This window comes from Papio anubis, chromosome 19, assembly GCF_008728515.1.
Source record: "Papio anubis isolate 15944 chromosome 19, Panubis1.0, whole genome shotgun sequence".
Classification (NCBI taxonomy): Eukaryota; Metazoa; Chordata; class Mammalia; order Primates; family Cercopithecidae; genus Papio; species Papio anubis.
The window spans coordinates 61,730,355-61,750,431 of NC_044994.1; the positions used below are offsets into that span (position 1 = coordinate 61,730,355).

A 20,077-nucleotide genomic window follows, 5' to 3' on the forward strand; every position below is an offset into this window, starting at 1 on the left:
CCATTCCCCACCCTGATCCATGGAAAAATTGTCTTCCATGAAACTGGCCCCCAGTGCTAAAAGGTTGGGGACGTCTGATATAACTTCATTTACAATAACTCCATTATTCTTGGAGTTAGGACACCTGAGTTTTCAACCCAGTTTGTTCACTAACCTCTTAAACAACCAAGAAAAGTGGATGATCAGCTCTGAGCTGTACAGTTCTCATATAAGATATACATCAGTTGATAGCAAAGGCTGTTTAAGCTTTAAAATGCTTAGCCCTTCCATTTTTTTCATTTAGAATGTTTTACAATGGGCGTAGAAATCTTTCATTCTTTAAAAACATGTGATGAAGGATATCAGGCTATTTCTATAGAGCTAAAAATATATTTATATTTTGAATTATGAAACAGCGTGTAGGAACATCTTACAAAACTTAATAGTAATATATTGAAAGACAGCACAACCCAGTTGCCAGAGAAAGCAGAAATCAAGACAAAGATCTTGGAACAACATTGTTTAATGTGAGAAAAAGGTTCCAGTTCTCTGATGCCTGTATTCATTTAACAAATGTTTACTAAGCACCAACTGTGTGCTAGGCAAAGGGCCAGGCCTTCTTTATAACAAAGTTCGTTCATTATACACACTGATTGATTTAACGACAGCCCGTGTGGGAATTTTCTGCATTTGGCAGTCAGGATAAATGGAATGTCTTGCAGCACTCAAAGTAAAGGTCTTTAAGGAGAAGTTTTATCTGCTTTTAACCACCACCTAACAAGTGGAAAAGAAGAGACAAACAACTCTATGTGCCTGCTCAGGTTTATTTTCCTCTGAGTAATCAAACCGTGGAAAGCAGCTTCGACCATGCAGGGAAAGAGCCAGCCACTGAACTGTGATCCGCACTCATCCTGTAACAGAGGGCCTGGGGCACTTTCTAGAAGAATGAGTTTTCTGCCTGAATGTTTCTTTTCAGAGAAGAGAGAAATGAAATGTCACGGCAATTATCTGGGCAGCGGCAGTGCAGGGAAAGCTGGCTGTGGCCAGAGTCCCAATTACTGGATGAGGCAGAGAAGGATCCCAGCAACTCCTATTGCTTCAATGTGAGCTCAGTAACAGCGTGATGGAAAGGATGAAAATTCCAAAGAAGGGTCTTGGAAACTCACAGATGAGCCTAGCTTGCTTTTGTAAGAAGGCTTTGGGATCCACATTTACAAATAATTTCTCTGATCCCCAATTCTGCCATTCCACATAATGAGAAACTGTTAACCAAGAATCTGTCTGCAATGATAATAGCAGAGTGCCCTCCTTGCCCATTCTTTCCATTTTAATTAACTTTTTATTAACATACATAAGCCTAATACATGCTGGCCACAAGATGGCCATTTCTATTCACTTTCACCTGTTTGCCAGCCTTCTAAGAACATAAGACTGCACCATCTTTGATGGTACTTTGTCAGTAAGAGTTCTGATAGGCATTAACACACCTATCCTTAAAAATAGAGTGTGCTGTGCACAAAACATAGCACACATCGATTTCAAAAAAAAGACCAGTCTTATGAAATAAAGTTTATGGAAAGATTAAAGTCACTGGCAATTCCCCATCATGAATGAATTTAGAAAGTGTACCTGTCAAATTAGCACATGTGTAAGAATACTAGACCAAGTACACATGTCCAGAAAAGAGGCACAGTCAGGATCTCCACACTGTGAAGCCAGCTGCAGAAATCTGTGCAGCATTGGCTTGTAATTCTCATATGCTCGTTTCTTGAGCAGCCTAGAATATTGAAGTTATTTGCTGTTACATAGCTCCGCCTGAAGCTGGTGTCTTGAAAAGAGGTTAAAGTTTGGATTAAATAAATCCTGAGTCTGACTTAATGTTTTTCTTTGGTAAGATTCTTGAAAAGAGCTTATTTTTGATGAACTGACTAAGCTGGACTATAGTGATAACTCTTTCCGGAAATTGTATGTGTCAATCTAGTAATTTCTTTGAAATTAATCGACTATTTCCAATTACTAACTTACCTCCTGATAGATGAAATTGCCTGTATTTATCAGGAAATAATTAAAAACCAATACTTTACACCTGCACAAAACCTACCCCAAATGATAGGGCTTCTCACCAACTGAAAGGAAGAATAGAAATGATTTTAAATTTAATTATGTGTTGGCATTGCTCAGATATAACTCATCTAAGATTCTTTGAGAAGAGTTACATCTTTTTGATGGGAATGAAATGCCGCCATCACTGTAGTCAGATAATTTTACCCACTGAAAATGCATCTTAAATGTGAAAAATGTGAAGTTGTAAAGTTGTTAGAGTGTTGCCTCAGGAAGTTAACATCTTGAGATGATATTAACCTGTACAAAATACGCTCATACATTAAGGCAGAATATAAACAAAACAGAGGCAGTAATCCTCTATTTTGCTAGCACTAGGAAAAATAACAGCCCAATTTTTAGTCTACTAATTTTTAAAATATACAGAATAAATTTGACATAACTATTATTGCAAATCACATGTCTTCTGCTTATTAAGACTTTCTCACTGTTTTACCAATGAGATGTAACTTTTCCTCTTTTGAATTGCCATGACATTTTTTTCCTCCTTTTCTTATTTGGCACTTACTGTTTTCTATTTGGTATTACAGATAGCATTGCATAGAGCTTATTCTCCCTAGTTTTTAGGTTGTAATATTTTCTTACTTCCTCATAGTGCTATCACTAAGCCTTATATTGTAGTCATTTCTTCTTCTTCGTTCTTTCATCAAATATTAAGGCAGGCACTAGTGTGCTAAAAAAAAGTGATTGTTGGCCGGGCGCGGTGGCTCACGCCTGTAATCCCAGCACTTTGGGAGGCCGAGGCGGGCGGATCACGAAGTCAGGAGATCGAGACCATCCTGGCTAACACGGTGAAACTCTGTCTCTACTAAAAATACAAAAAAATTAGCCAGACGAGGTGGCGGTACCTGTAGTCCCAGCTACTTGGGAGGCTGAGGGAGGAGAATGGCGTGAACCCGGGAGGTGGAGCTTGCAGTGAGCCGAGATTGCGCCACTGCACTCCAGCCTGGGTGACAAAGTGAGACTCTGTCTCAACAACAACAACAAAGTGATTGTTGCCTCTATGTAATTTTTCTCTGTAATTTTCTTTATTACCATTTACGAGTTTTTATGTTATAGAGACAAGCATTTTCATTTCATGATCTGTTCTTTAACTTCAACTTATTCCTATTGTTATCCTTCATAGCAGAGAGGATGGTGTTGAGATGAGACCAACTTCATTGGAATCCTCTGTCAAGTACTAGCAATACAACTGCAGGCAGGACACTTAACAACTATATTATCTCTGTTTGTTAATGTACAAAACAGAACTAAAAATCATTTTAGCAAGTCACTGGATTGTAAACAGAATTTAATGTAATTATTGAAAACATGGACCCTAGTACATAGTAAACTTACATTCAGCCTTAACTGTCATCATTTTTGCTGTTATTGTTACCAAGTATTACTATTATTACTAGTATACTTACCTATAAGCAAAACAAAAATGGAGTTGTGAGCTAAAAGGAAATACTTCTTCACATGACATTTTAAATGTTTTCAGATGGTTTTCTATAATCCATTAAGATGTTTCAAAATTAGAAGTTCCTATTTTTTAAGAAGTTTATCATAAGCAGCAATATGCTGAAGATGAGCTAAAGATTAAATATCTGAAATTTAGGAACACCTAACCTCATTTTGTAAATGAGATTATTAATCCTGACTCGTCTTTGACCTAAAAACTAACAATCAACTATGAAAAGCACCTATCATTCTGAAATCACTAAAATTGTCCGTTCTTGGAAAAAAGTTGAAAAAAGCATAAAATGTTTCTGCATTAACTCTGTATAAACAGAAAGGCACATGTAGCTCTTCAGCATTGCTTGATTATCTCCAATATTTTCCTGACAAGCATTCAAGATCATAAAATGCCCCCAGCAAGTCAGTAAACGCTATAAAGAAAACTACTTCCACAACAAGTTTTGGCCATGGGATATAAATGTAATAGGTTTATCATGCAGAATCAATGTCTTAAGTAATCAGACTGCTTCAGCCATTTGTGGAAGATACAGCATAATAAATCTGAGGTGTGGTTCTATTCTGAGAATCAATCAGTTTTAGGGTGCCCTCAATGACCGAGCCATTTTATTACGGTTATCTCACACTTCAGTGACTTCAGTCTCAGATATCAGCTGAGCAACCTCTAAACTTAACCACACAACTTGATTCTCCAAGCCATTTGACTTTGATATAAAAGGAAATAAAAGTAATTATAATAGCTGTCTTTCAAGGGGTGGGAATCGGTTCCCAGCATATACAATTTTAAGGCAACAAATTGAAATCAGCAGGAAAGAAAGATTTGCAATTCAGCTTATTTTTATGGAATTATTTTTACTATTTTTAGTTTTTCTTTATTTCCCTATGTTCTATTAAAAACACACACACACACACACAAAAAAAATAGGAGCCATTCAATTTGGCTTACTTTTTCTATTGCACTGAAACCGTAAATGAAATATAAAGCCACTAATCTATGGATTTACCTAATTTCAGAGTATTTTAGTATTTTCCTTTAGATAATCCCCTGCTTACCAAATGACTTCTCATTAGGTGAGATTTTAAAATTTTCCAGTATTACAATTAGTTTCTCCTCTTCCCCATTATATTTTCAAATTGCTTATAACAAAGAAGCTAAATCATCCTGCATTTATTTTGTTTCTGTTTAGTTCTTATTTTCATAAATCATTTATGCTGGAAAAATTACCCATTATGCTTCTGGAAAAGATATTAAGTGCTATTATTAAACATGATTCATCCAATGTACTTTATCTGTATACATGTGTAATACAATTGCTTTAACACAAAAAGCTTTGTTACTTTATTTTGTCAGAACTGATAATTTGGGGGGAAAAGTGTTCATGTGAATATTTTGTCTTCAGACTTTTTCTATTTCCGTTCTATAATAGTTTCAGAAAGATTGGTTTTTTTTTCTTATTATATTTTAAGTTCTAGGGTACATGTGCACAACGTGCAGGTTTGTTACATATGTACACCTGTGCCATGTTGGTGTGCTGCACCCATCAACTCGTCAGCACCCATCAACTTGTCATTTACATCAGGCATAACTCCCAATGCCATCCCTTCCCCCCCCCCCCATTTTTCTTACTTATGAAAGTGACCTCTGAAAAGCACGGGATATCATTTTTACAGTGGTTCATATCACGTGCCCTTATTTAACCTGGCCTTTCTGAATCAGCCACTGAGCAGTTTGGACACTGCACAGATTAGAAATGTTATCACTATCCTTTGGGAGGCCGAGGCAGGCAGATCACGAAGTCAGAAGATCAAGACCATCCTGGCTAACACGGTGAAACCCCCTCTCTACTAAAAATACAAAAAAAAGAAAAAATTAGCCGGGCATGGTGGCAGGGGCCTGTAGTCCCAGCTACTCAGCAGGCTGAGGCAGGAGAAGGGTGTTTTGTTCTTCAAGAAATGTGTGACTTTTCTCTACATTCTTTTCAAATAACATGATACATGACTTCTGAAATGTTTCTTTAATGATTTTATTGTTACAACAAACAAATTTATTTTAAAGTACGTGTATTTCTGAGTAAAATAATGTATGGCCACCAAAGAAAATTTGGAAAAAGAAAAGAGCACCAAGGATAAAATGAAATTTTTTATTTTAAAATTCACATCTCCAGAGACAATTGTATTGGTATTTGGGTATAAACGTATGCCCAGCTTTTTTCTTTAGTTTGAGGGTTTTTTGTTTTGTTTTGTTGCTGTTGTTTTGGTTTTTTGTTTGTTTGTTTTTCAGTGACTCATGGCTTTAAGACTACTTTTTAATCAGCCTTTTCCTTAGCAACATGTCTTGGGCATTTTCCCCAATCATGAATATTCTTAAACAACATCATTTATAATGACTATATTGTATTCTAGTCCATATATCTGTAGCATCATTAATATAACCAACACTCGTTGTCAGGCATCTAGGTTGTTTCTTGATCTTTTTTTTTTTTTTGCTTGCTTTTGTTAAGTGCCAAAATTGAAATTCATTAATTTTTAATAAATCTATTTTTAAATGATAATTTCAAGGCCATCAAATATTGGCAGATTACATAAACTGTTAAAACAGTCACATAAGTGGTTTCCCAAACTCGTCTTCTCTACAGCCTGCTGCAATCCATCCGTTGCATTGCAGCAAGCATGATCTTAGTAGAAATGACTGCTACGGTCCCATTGTCATGACTCCCAGGGTCATTGTGTTTAAAGTCTGAACTGCTTTCCAGGACTTCTAAGGCCCTTTACACTGTAGGCTGTATTTTCTCTCCATCCACTTTCTCCCACCTCTTCACACGGTCCACCTGGGCTGCCAAGTCAGCCATACTGATGTTTTAATTACCAAAAGTCACTGTTCTTTCTCTCAGATTAAAACCATCTTATGTGCTTTTCCCTTGCCTGGGCAACCTAACCCAGGCTCCTTTTCCCTGCTCCAGGTAAAAGTAATCAGAATTGTTTTTGCAAAGTTTTGAGTAAAAGAAAGTAAGGCTTATATAAGAAGCAATTTCTGTTAGCTATTTGTCAATACATATTATAAATAACATTGGCAAAGGAAAGAGGAAAAATTCAAATTTCAGTCCTCTTCTTTAACACCATCACTTTCAGAGGCTTTTTATGATGCTCTAGTTCTGAGAACCCTTTTTCCTCCACCCTATGCACTCCATGGCCCACCCATGCCAAGGGTTCTCTCATATCATCTGAACCCCATCCTCCCATGATAAGGCACATAACGTTTTATATGAATATGTGTTTAACAATGCAATCATCTCTTTCTACAGTAAATCACAAGCTCCCTGAGAACAGAAACTGTGTCTTTTTTCTCCTGGTAAAGAGTGCCCACAACAAATAAATATACATAGTGTCTGATTTATCATGGTTCAACCTAACGATTTTTCAACTACATGATGGCAAGAAAGCCACATGTATTCAGTACACTCCTTGACTGATGATGGAGTTACATCCTCAAACTTATCCAGAAGTTACCCCGTAGTAAGTCACGGAGCCATCAGTACTTGTTATGGAAATAAATCTTATCTCAAATTTCTAAAGAATTATGTCTTTGTTATTAAAATTAAAATGCAAGGTGTTATGATTTGGAGGTTTTTGTCCCCTCCAAATCTCATGTTGAAATACAATCTCCAATGTTGGAGGAGGGTCTAGTGGGAGATATTTGGTTTATGAGGGTGGATCCTTCATGAGTGTCCTGGTGCTGTCATCACCGTAATGAGTGAGTTCTCACTCTGTGAGTTCACATGAAATCAGGTTATTTCAAAGAGTCTGTCAAGGCCTTCTTGTCTTGCTCTCTCTCTCTCTCACCATGTGATATGCTGGCTCTCCCTTGGCCTTCTTCTATGATTAAAAGCTTCCTGAGGCCTCACCAGAAGCTGAACAGATGCTGGCACCATGCTTGTACAGCCTGCAGAAATGTGAGCCAACTAAACCTCTTTTTTTTTTTTTTTTTAATAAATTGCCCTAGTCCTAGGTAGTCTTTATAGCAATAGAAAACTGACCAACACAAAAGATAAATCACAATGCTTTTCTATAAAAATTTAACCCAAAGAAAGTAGGAATTGATATAAGAAACTATCTCCTTTAGCTCTTATTTTAATAACTTTAATAAAGGAAGAAATGATAATTAGTAGCTATTAAGATATATGAAAGATAGATTGAAAGTCCATTATTAAGAATTTGGTTGGTTTTATGATGTTACATGTGCTATTTTTGTATTGATTTATCTGATTATAAAGCCTCCATTTTCACCTAACACTTTGCAGAGGCATTTTACCATATTATTAAATAATTATTGAATGTAAAAGTAATTATGTTGAATTAAAATTTCTAAACATTTTCATGTATATCTGGTAATTATAACAATTTTATGAAATGCTCTTTTGTTAATATTATAATTCCTAGCAATATCAGACATTTGATAAGTTTCCCAATCACTACATAGTAAGGCAAGAAAAAAGGAAAATCCATTTGTACAACATTGAGAAAATTCTTCTTAAAATGCAAAACCACCTGCAATAAGAAGTTAATATGTCAAATGCAAGAAAACTGTATAAAAATGCACCAAGCAGGAAATAAGATGACTCACAATTTTACAGAATTCATTTACTCTTGATAAATCTAATGAAAGAAATTCCAAAGGGAAGATTTAGTGAGTAACAGATTTATTTTTAAAAAATAGCTATGACCCCTACTGTAGAAGAAGTATAGTGCAGAAAAGTTGAAGGAAGAAATAGAAAGTCACTTTTGGTTTAAATTAACAAAAACTCTACCTTATTTCTCTATTTCACATGACTTTTGGTTAAATATAAACCAAAAACAATTCAGCCAAATGAAAACAGAGGTAATTCAAACTAGAAATGTCAGAAAGAGGATTGATTTTCCCTAAACCAAATGTTTAAGGTTAATGTCTGGGTTCCCAGAAGAGAGCAATACAAAGAGGAAAAATGACTGGGGGAGACCATGTTTGTCTGGTGTTTTAACTTGGTGAATGAAGATTTAGGTTCAGATGACTTGAGGAGTCTCATTGAAAGTTGTTTTCACTGAGACAATGAAAAACAAGACTTTTAACTTTATAATTCATTATCCCAAAGTGGGCTTATGATTTCTAAGAAGGTCAGTTGCTCAGAAAAAATGAAGACATTTTGTGCTGTTGATGTTTAGAAAATCTCCTTTCAATTATATTGACAAATGGTTCAATTCTTCAATTTACTGTGTGATGGCAGAGTCTTCATAATCTGTAAGAATAGAATATATACATATATACAATTGTCAATTATTCCTTTTAACTCTGATTTTAATTAGAAACAGAGGCACTTTTTGAGGAGATACTATGATAAATTATACACATTATATGAACTCTCCATGTTTTCCAAGTCTGTAGGCTAGAAAATCAGTGGCATGTACTAACAAAATTGTTATTTATCTGTGTTTATGGATGAACACATTAACACATTTGGGACAATGATTTTTGTGATTGTTATTTCTATCTTCAATCTATGGCCAGAATTATGCCATAGAGGATGAGATTCAGGACCAAACCAGTTCAACCTTCAACCAGACTACTTAAGCTTCCTCAAATCTTAAGTCAAATGTTTTCATATTAACACATATGCTTGTTCTGCAGCCTCAGTTACTGACACAGACTACCAATTGGTATTGTTGTTGTGTAGTCAAATTTTCTCTGACTTTGACTTTGGTGACAAGTATCTACCAAAGGGAGTATATGCCCTGTTGGATAAATAATGTGTGAAGGAATATGAACAGGGGAAAAGTCAAAATAAATTTCTGCTCAGAGAGTAAGGTGGAGTCCTTGTACTGTGGAAGCAAAGGCAGTAATTCCCAGCAAGCTACATTTAAATAATTTCATGGCTAAAACGGAGGCTTATGAAGGAGAGATTCGAAACCCGCTCACTTGGTGATTATTATGATTAAGAGCTATCAATAAATCAGGAACTGCACAGCACATAAAGAAATACAGCTCCTGCATTTATAGTTTATTCTCTAACAGAGGCAAACATACTGTTGAGACAGTAAACTCATCATGAAGAAAGTATTTTTATCTCAAAGGGTAAAAAAGTTCATGAGCACGTATAGGTTGGTTTTATTTCACATGTTGTGCCCTTTTATAGTGGGTGGAGATGGACAGGGTGTGAAGGTGCTCTTGAAAGCCCTTGTGAGGTTTTATGAAAGAAGTGAGTAATGAGAAATAATGACCTGAGATATATTGATTAAATAGTCTATGCAAAATAAAATAGATGTAATCCTTTTTAAAATACATATTTCTGTATTCTGGATGTGCTAAAAGTAATAAAAAATAAAACAATTACACTGCAAAGTAGGCGGTGCTATAATTTTGATTGAACCTGTTTCTACAGTTTGATGTTCTTCACTTGATATTCCATAGAACCATAACACTGTTAAGAACCCTCTTATGCACATGTGGGGAAATAAACAAAATAAACCAAACAGACCATAGTATTTCCAAATAATTTCTCACCAAAAACTCCTGATCTAATGTAAAACATATATATGATAATGTTTGAGAACTGTCAGTTAACAAGCAATACACATTTTCTTGAAATACTGGCTAAAAGTTTATATGCTTAACTGAAACTTCTTGGGGTACAAGTATATAAATAAGCTGGTAAGAAAAGTAACATGAATGGTGCCTATCCTTTCAAACCCATTTTTTACTTTATTATGAAGGTAGTCTATTATAACAATGTATCTTTTTTTTTTTTTTTTTTTTTTTTTTTGAGACGGAGTCTCGCTCTGTCGCCCAGGCTGGAGCGCAGTGGCCAGATCTCAGCTCACTGCAAGCTCCGCCCCCCGGGTTTACGCCATTCTCCTGCCTCAGCCTCCCGAGTAGCTGGGACTACAGGCGCCGCCACCTCGCCCGGCTAGTTTTTTGTATTTTTTTAGTAGAGACGGGGTTTCACCGTGTTAGCCAGGATGGTCTTGATCTCCTGACCTCGTGATCCGCCCGTCTCGGCCTCCCAAAGTGCTGGGATTACAGGCTATAACAATGTATCTTAATTAATTATGTGGTTTTGGAACTAAGATTATGTATGCATATGGGAAGTACATGTGTGTATTTAAATTTCTACTTGAGAAAGTTTGGGTTTTTGCTTTTTTCTTCAAAGTTTCTTGGACACATTTCAAAGTTTTAAACTGAAATTTTTATTGTATCCATCTAAATTTCTTTCTTTTCTGGGATCATTTTTAGTCTTCCAGCCTACTAGAGCCCCAGCCATAGAGAATTACTTGTTCTATTATAATTAGTATAATAAATGATGTCATTAATGGTATCCACATAGCTTAGGAAATTAGTATTACTTATGTTTTCTTAGATGGTTTTGCTGCCAAGAAATTCTTATTGGAAGATAGTTGAACAAAATATAAAAATTCAGAAGCATGCTAATTCTATTTTTGGATTTGTGCTGTGTTAAATTTTGTCACTTTCTAATTTTTAATAATGTAAAAGGTCAAACACTCAATGCAAATGTATTTTAGAGTATCTACACTAAATGCCACATTAATTTCAGTGTAATTAATGAGCTTACCCTGTATGTATTAAGCAGGAAAATAGGAATATTTCCGTCAGAACTCATGAACCTAGAAGAATAATAGATAAGAAAAATAAATTTTGCAGCTTGTGTCCTGACTAGAAACAAACTAGATGGTCCATAAATGCATTTTGGTTTAATTTTCTAAGATACAGAAGTACAGTATAAATCTCATTTATCCATCACTATAGTTCCATTATCATCAGCCTTAGGGATAAATATTTTACAAGGAAGGTTAGGTAATCAGAGACTCACACCACTGGGCAGGTTATAATATAATATCATTATGTTAAATGACAAGCTCATTTAGTAATCAGATTGCATGCAAATTGACTGTTATGTCTACAAATTTCTAAAATGTAATCTCGATCCAATCAAGTACATCATGTATTCAAATGGAAAGTAGAATCAATATTGGATTTACATCAAGTTTTATACAGACCTTGTCAGGAGATGCTGATGAATATATTATGGGCAAACTATATCTTAGTTGCTTATTATCTAGAATGCCAAGTTACATAGTTTTATCGTCAGTTTATTGATAGTGACCACTATTTGTTACTCTCAATCACAAAATGTCAAAGCCTATAGAAATCTATAAATGTTCTAGGCCAGTAGTTCTTAGAGTGTGGACCCCAAATTAGCATCATCAGCATCACCTGGGACCTTGTTAGAACTGCAAGTCCTCAGTGTGGAGGTTTCTCTAATGCAATCAAAGTCAAGCTGTTATCAGCTTAAAATTACCTGTTATAACCATAAGATGCTTTATATAAGCCCCACAGTAACCATAAAGCAAAAAAAAAAAAAAAAAAAAAAACTCCTATAGTAGATACACAGAAAAAAGAAAGTAAGAAAGTATGTCACTGGAGAAAACCATTTAATCACAAAGGAAGACCATAAGAGATGAAGAACGAAGCAAATGATCTACAAAACAACAAAAAAATAGCAAAATGGCAGTAGTAAATCCTTGCTTATCAATAATTACTTTGAATGAAAATGGATTAAAATTGTCAATCAAAAACATGGAATGGCTGAAGGTATCAAAAAGAAAGACCCAACTATATTCTGCCTATAAGAGACTCACTTCATTTTTAAGACCACACATAGATGTGAAATGATAAGTTAAACAGAAAGTAAAATGATAGAAAAACATATTCATGCAAATAGAAACCAAAAGAGAGCAGGGGTAGCTATACATATATCATATAAAATAGACTTTAAGTCAAAAACTGTAAAATGAAATAAATAAGATCATTATATAATGACACTGGAGTAAATTCATCAAGAGAATACAACAGTTGTAAACATATGTACAACCCAAATTGGAGCACCTAAATATATAAAGCAAATATTAATAAATTCTTGAAGGGAGAGAGAGACTCAAACAATAAGAATAAGAGACTTCAATATCTTGCTTTTAGCAGTGGATAGATCATCCAGAGAAAAAAATCAATAAGGAAACATTGGACTTAAACTATACCTTAGACCAAATGGACCTAACAGACAAATAAAAAACATTCCATACAATAGCAGCAGAATATACATTTTTCTAAGCACACGTGGACCATTCCATGTTAGATCATATGTTAGGCCACAAAACAAGTCTGAACAAATTGAAGAGGATTGAAATCCTGTCAAGTCTCTTTTCTGACCACAGTGGTACAAAACTATAAATTAATAACGAGGAATTTTAGAAAATTCACAAATACATGGAAATTAAGCAACATGCTTTTGAAAAACAAATGGATCTGTGAAGTAATTAAAAGAGAAATTTAAAAATACCTTGAGACAAATAAGGGACACAGCATACCAAAATTTATGAGGAGCAGCAAAAGCAGTTCAAAGGTTAGCTAATACCAATAAATGCCTACACCAAAAAAGAAGTGTTTCAAATGACCTAATGTACACCTTAACCCTAACGTTAGCAGAAGGAAGGAATAATAAAGATCAGACTCAAAGTAAATGAATTAGAGACAAGAAAAACAATAGAAAAGAGCAACAGAAATAAAACTTGGTTTTGTTTTGTTTTGTTTTTTAAAAGATAAAATCAACAAACTTTTACCTAGACTAAGAAAAACAGAGAAGAGACTCAAGTAAATGAGAATTGAAAGAGGAGACATCACAACTGATGACATTACCATCACAGTAATGCAAAGGGATCATAAGACAATGTTAGACCAACTATACACCCACAAATTGGATAATCTAGAAGAAATGGAAAAATTCCTAAACACATACAATCTATCCAGACTGAATCATGAAGAAATAGAAAATCTGAACAGAACAATAACAAGTAAAAAAGATTGAATCAGTAATAAAAGTCTCCTATCAGTGAAAAGCCTAGGACCTGATGCCTTCACCACTGAACTCAGCCAAACATTTAAAAAATAGAGAACACCAGTGATTCTCAAACTCCCGTCACTCTTCCAAAACATTGAAGAAGAGAAAATACTTGCAAACTTATTTTACAAGGCCAGCATTACCATGATATCAAAACCAAAGACTCTACAAGAAAAGTAAATTACAAGCCCTTATCTTTGATAAACATAGATACAAAAATCCTCAAACAAAAACTAGCAAACAGAATTCAAAGGACACTAAGAGGATCATTCACCATGATCAAGTGGGATTTATCCCAGGGATTCAAGGCTGGTTCAACATAGGAAAATCTTACACTCACAACATATGTAATATACCACATTAACAGAATGAAGGACAAAAATTATATAATCATCTCAACAGGTGCAGAAAAAGCATTTGACAAAATTCAACATCCTTTCATGATAAAAAGAAAAACCTCAATGAATTAGGTATAGAAAGACCGTACCTCAACACAAGAAAGGCCATCTATGACAAACCCACAGTTAACATCATACTCAAGAGTGAAAAGTTGGAGATTTTTCTCTAAGATACAGAATAAGACAAGGATGCCCCACTTCTATGTAACATAGTACTGGAAAAGCCTAGCTAACGTGAGCAGGAAGAAAAAAGAAATAAAGGGCATCCGAATTGAAAAGGAAGAAGTGAAATTGTCCCTGTTTGCACACAACATGATCTTATATTCAGAAAACCCTAAGACTTCACACACACACACACACACACACACACACACAACAGACAAAACTGTTAAAACTAATGAATTCTGTAAAGTTGCAGGATACAAAGTCAGCTTACAAAAGTCAGTAGTGTTTTTATACACTAACAAAAAAAAGAAAACAACAAAATAATCATATTCATAATGGCTACAGAAAATTAAATACTTCGAAATAAATTCAACCAAGGAGGTAAAAGACCTGTACACAGAAAACCATATAACATTGATGAAAGAAATTGAAGAAGAATAAATGAAAAGACATCCGGTGATTATGGATTGGAGGAATTAATACTATTAATGTGTCAGTACCACTCAAAGCTATCTACAGACTCAATGCCATATCTATCAAAATTCCAATGACATTTTTTATAAAATTGAAAAAACAATTCTAAAATTCTGATGGAATCACAAAAGATCCTGAATAGCCAAAGTAATGTTGAACAAAAGGAACAAAGCTGGAGGCATCACACACTACCTTACTTCAAAATATACTACAAAGCTAAGTACTCAAAACAATATGGCACTATTGTAAAAACAAGACACATAGACCAATGGAATAGAGAGCTAAGAAATAAATGCACACATTTTTGGTCAATTGATTTTTGACAAAAGTGCCGAGAACAGTTTCTTCAGTAAATGGTGTTGGGAAAACTATATCCACATGCAGAAGAATGAATTTAGACACATCTCACATAATACACAAAAATCAACTAACAATGGATTAAAGAATTAAATGTAAGACCTGTAACTGTAAAACTATTAGAAGAACACATAAAGGAAAAGCTCCATGATAGTGACCTATGCAATGATGTTTTTTTGATATTGTATGACTCAAAAACCACAGGAAATGAAAATGAAAATAGACAAATGGGATTACATCAAACTAATAAACTTCTGTACAGCAAAGGAAACAATCAGCAGTGTGGAGAAACAATCTACAGAATGGTAGAAGATATTTGCAGCCATCCATCTGATAAGGAGTTAATATTCAAAGTATATAAGGAACTCAAACAACTGAAAAGCAAGAAAACAAATCCTGATTTTTTTTTAATGGGCAAAGGACCTGAATAGACACTTCTCAAAAGAAGAATGGCCAACAGATACATGAATAATGCTCAACATCACTAATTATCAAGGAAAAACAAATAGAAGCCACAATGAGATATCACAATGGTTATTGTCAAAAAGACAAAAAATAAGTGTTAGTGATGATATGTAGAAAAGGAACCCCTTGTACAACTGCTAATGGGAATGTAAATTAGTAAAGCCATTATGGAAAACAGTATGGAGGTCCTTCAAAAAAGTAAAAATAAAACTACCATAGGGTCCAGCAATCCCAGTATTGGGTATTTAGCCAAAGGAAATGAAATCAGTATATCAAAGATATATCTATACTGTCATGCTTACCATAGCATTATTCACAGTAGCTAAGATAGGGAATCAAGCTAAGTGTCCATCAAGAGATGAATGGATAAAGAAAACGTGGTACATACACACAAACGAGTAGAGTAGTATTCAGCCTTTAAAAAGAAGGAAATCCATCATGTATTAAAACATGGATGAACCTGGACAATATTATGTTAAGTGAAATAAGCCAGACAGAGCGGAAAAAAAGTACCATGTGATCTCACTCACGTATGGAATTCTAAAAAGTTGAACCCATAGAAGCATAGAGTCCAGTGGTGGTTACTAGAGGCTGGCAGGGAGCTGAGGGATTGGGGAGAGGTTGGTCAAAAGATACAAAATTTCAGTTACCTAGGAGGAACAAGTTCGAGATCTATTGTACAACATGATAACTAGAGTTAATAAAAATGTATTCTTAAATTGCTAAGAGTGAATTTTAAGTTCTCTCTATAAAAAATGTTAAGTATGTGGTAATGCATATACTAATTAGCTTGACTTAACCATTCCATTTTATATATATTTCAAAACACTATATTATACACAATATATACAATTTTGGTTAATTAAAAATGAATTAATATATAAAAAGACATGTAAGTGCCACCCCAGACCTCCTGAGCCAGAAATTCTATGGGTAAAGCCCAAGAATCTGTGTTTTGCAAACCCTTTGGGTGATTCCAATATATGTCTAAATTCCAGGCAACACTGTTCACTTTTTCCAGTTTTGTGACAAGAATGCAGCAAAGTCAGAAGGAACCTCAGATCTCCTGATTTCCCTAAGAATATCCCACTGCCATTTAAGTTACCTTGACTTTGTTATGCCTCAAGACAAAATAAATTTTTAGTGAACATCTATGTGATATATATGATATACAAAGTCTGCCTTCATGGAGATACATTTGCAAAGAGGAGGCAGGCAACAAACAAAAATTATGCAGACTATAATATATTTAATAAATACATACATACTTGAATATATTTAATAAACATATATATACACACAAGAATATATTTAATAGAATGTGAAAGAGTGCTCATACCATAAAGACAAATAAAGCAGAGTGAAGGGAAAATTAAGCACAGAGGGTGGAATCTTAGAGTTGTCCCTTAGAGAGACCCTCTCTGTAAAGGTAATTTCATGTTTGTTGTTCCAGAGTTACATACTCTCAGCCTGTATCTTGGTTAATTCAATTGCAAGATACTTTTACCCTGTACTGTGTGTTCCAGTTAATAGGGAATTAGTGATAATACTGTACTGTCTCTCCACCATCCAACACCCATTTTTGTGATGATAAATTGTATCATTTTTAGTATATGTTTGAAAAATCTTTAAGAACAAATTGCCATGCAAAACTGAGGAATGGTCACATCTCCTAGATCAGACAGTTGTCAGTGGCAACAAACAGGCTGCTGTCAGCTCCCGAGGATCTGAAGGCAAATTGCAGATGTCCTGTGACGGCCAGCTCCTTACCAGAACCTACCTCTCAAGGGGATGCACAGCTGAAGGACAACACTACCTGGTTTGAATAACCAGCGTGAATAATCCTGACATTTTTAATGAGTCAAAGCATCCTACGTTCTTCGTTCTCACACTGCTAAAAGCCTGAGATTGGGTAATTTATTTTTAAAAAGAGGTTTAATTGACCCACAGTTCTGCATGGCTGGAAGAGGCCTCAGGAAACTTAAAATTATGGTGGAAGGTGAACGGGAATCAAGGCACCTTCTTCACAAGGTAGCAGTGCTGAGCAAAGTGGAAAGAGACCCTGACAAAACCTTCAGATTTCATGAGAACAGCATGAGGGAGAATGCCCCCATGATTCAATTACCTACACTTGGTCTCTCCTAGGTGGGGATTACGGGGATTACAGTTCAAGATGAGATTTGGGTGGGGACACAAAGCCTAACCATATGACCATGACACATTAAAAAAAATTGCAAGATACCAGTACTGCATCAAGCACGTTTCACCTGATTACTAGAACACGGTAGCTTCATCTTATGCAGATAGACAGTGTCAAGACTCTACTTCATGCATAGCTGACTTCCAAACTTGCACCTATCAAGGGCACTATTTTATTTTACAGATGAGGAAACAGAAGCCCAAGAGACATTAAGTGACTTGTGAAGTTTCAAAGTTCGAGGTGCCCTTATCAGCCATGGTTTTACATAGTAATGAAAAAGGATCATACCAAGGGGAAAACATACATGTAATTAATTGAAAGTTGTCACTGTGTGGGAGTTTCCAGGTTGAACATATGTTCTTACTGGGATGTTTAAAATAGTATTTAATGAAATGCTGTGAGAAGGCTAGATTGTTATCCTGCAGTGCCCTGGGAGTATAAAAAAGTTGCCCCTATGTTTCTATGCTTACTGATCCAGTGCAGTGTGATTGGAGAGGCCCAAATAGAAGCACGGTTTATGTCAAAAACAAGAAATAAATAAATTAGGAGAAAAGGAAATCCTCTAACCTTGATGGGCATTTTCTCTAGGTGGAAGTTAAAGAATTTCTAGAGAAGACTGTATTTTTTTAAATAAGCAAGCTGGGTTTCATCTTGGGGGTTAAGTGGTGGGAGGGGGGAACTTAAGGAAAGCTTTGTCTTTAAAAGGATCTTGGTGTTTCAGAAGCTATGAAGAGCTGTGAAGCAGAGCACAGAGGACATCTACAGCATGGTAAACAGGAGCAAATACACAAACTACGAATTGGGCAATGTGGGTTTTTAGACCTCCCTGGAACCTAACAATCCTAGCAAAGGCATTAGCAAAATCATGCAAACTCCTCCAGGTTCAGTTTTTCCAAGTGCTAAGTAGGAACAAGTTTTACTCTTTCATTTCTCAATGCTATTTTGAAAATTAAATGAAGTAATTATATGTGAAAACATTATGATACTTGAAAGCAATATACATACATGTTACTACCTCAATTAAGCAGGTGACCTGCCACCAAGAGGATGTAGTGCCAAAGGGAGGAGCCACCAGCAGAAGAAGACCAGGAGTGGCAGGTGTCTGACACAGGGAGGGCTCTGGTAGCAGAGAAGGAATGGGAGAGACACCCAGGGAGGGGGTCAGAGAAAGCCCATGGCCTGGAGTGTGTGACCTTGAGAAAATCAATACAGAAAAACCCAAAGGAAAATACAGAGGCCAGTAGTCATCAGCAGCAAGAGCCACCCAGAAAGAGGAATGAAAAAGGTAGCCTAGACCAGATATTCCTGATCAGAAATTTGCAGTGCAACCAAAATGTTATGTGCACTTTTCAGGCTCTGTTGGCCCTGAATGAGGTTTGTCATCTGAGGCCAAGTCCCCTTCAGGTGAATAGTTGGTCCCATCTGGAGGTGATGGGAGACAGTGACAGATCATCAGGCATTATATTCTCATAAGGAGCACACAATCTAGATCCCTCCCCTGCACAGTTCACAACAGGGTTCATGCTTGTATTAGTCCATTCTCACGCTGCTATAAAGAACTATCTGAGACTGGATTATTTATGAAGAAAAGAGGTTTAGTTGACTCACAGTTCCACGGGATTAACAGGAAGCATGACCGGGAGGCCTCAGGAAACTTACAATCATGGTGGAAAGTGAGGAGGAAGCAAGTTATGTCTTCTCATGGTGGCAGGAAAGACAGAGAGCACAAGGGGAAAGTGTCATGCACTTTTAAACCACCAGGTCTCATGAGACTCATTATGAGAATAACAAGGGGAAAGTCCGCCCCCATGATTCCGGCACTTTCCACCAGGAACCTCCCCCAACACATGGAGATTATAATTCAAGATGAGATTTGGGTGAGTACACAGAGCCAAACCATATCAGGTGTCATGCGACTAGCAGGGTTTGAGTGTCCAGATAAGAAAAAAAAGGTAAGATGGAGAGGTGGCGAGGTAATCCCTCTTCTCTGGTATTTTTTTTCTGAGGTCATTGTGGTCAAATCTGACACCCAAAGAAGTGAAAGGGGAATAAGCTGTCTGCTCTGTCCCCTTTAATTCCTACCCTCAGAACAATAACTTGCAATGCAGTGAATCGGGGGAGTCAAGACACTGCACCAAGAAAAGCAAGGCAACAGTTAATGGGAAATGAAAGACAGCACAAGGAAGAAAGAAGGGAGGGAGGCGGGCCACACATCCTCCTGTGAGATAAGATTCCCTTCAGGGAAAACTAAATAGAGATGCAGAGATACTTCAGGGGTGACATAGAAGGAAGGGAGGGCAAGGAGGGAAGATTGACTTTGCCTTTGTTCACCTTTGTATTGTATTATCTCACTTGTTGCGACAAATGTACATTCCTTCTGTGATTTGGAACTCATCAGAGGAAAAATATTAAATACAAAGCAGTAATATACAATAGAGATACGTGCTAAAATTTGCATTGTGGTAATTACTTGGGACTGTGAATAAGGTTAGACACATCTGCAGTGTTAATTTGATTAG

General features: G+C 35.8%; 1 protein-coding gene and 1 long non-coding RNA gene across 3 annotated transcripts in view; one reads left to right on the plus strand and one right to left on the minus strand.

Moving 5' to 3' along the window:
* The window catches only part of DOK6 (docking protein 6), a 431,983-nt gene that overhangs the window by 379,149 nt on the left and 32,757 nt on the right, over positions 1-20,077 (plus strand). The gene's annotated exons all lie outside the window — the stretch shown is intronic.
* Positions 7,527-19,464, minus strand: LOC110741818. The gene is made up of 3 exons (XR_002518752.2): positions 19,167-19,464; positions 11,157-11,208; positions 7,527-8,828 (listed from the first exon to the last, which is right to left on the minus strand). It is a non-coding gene; the product is annotated as an uncharacterized LOC110741818 (long non-coding RNA).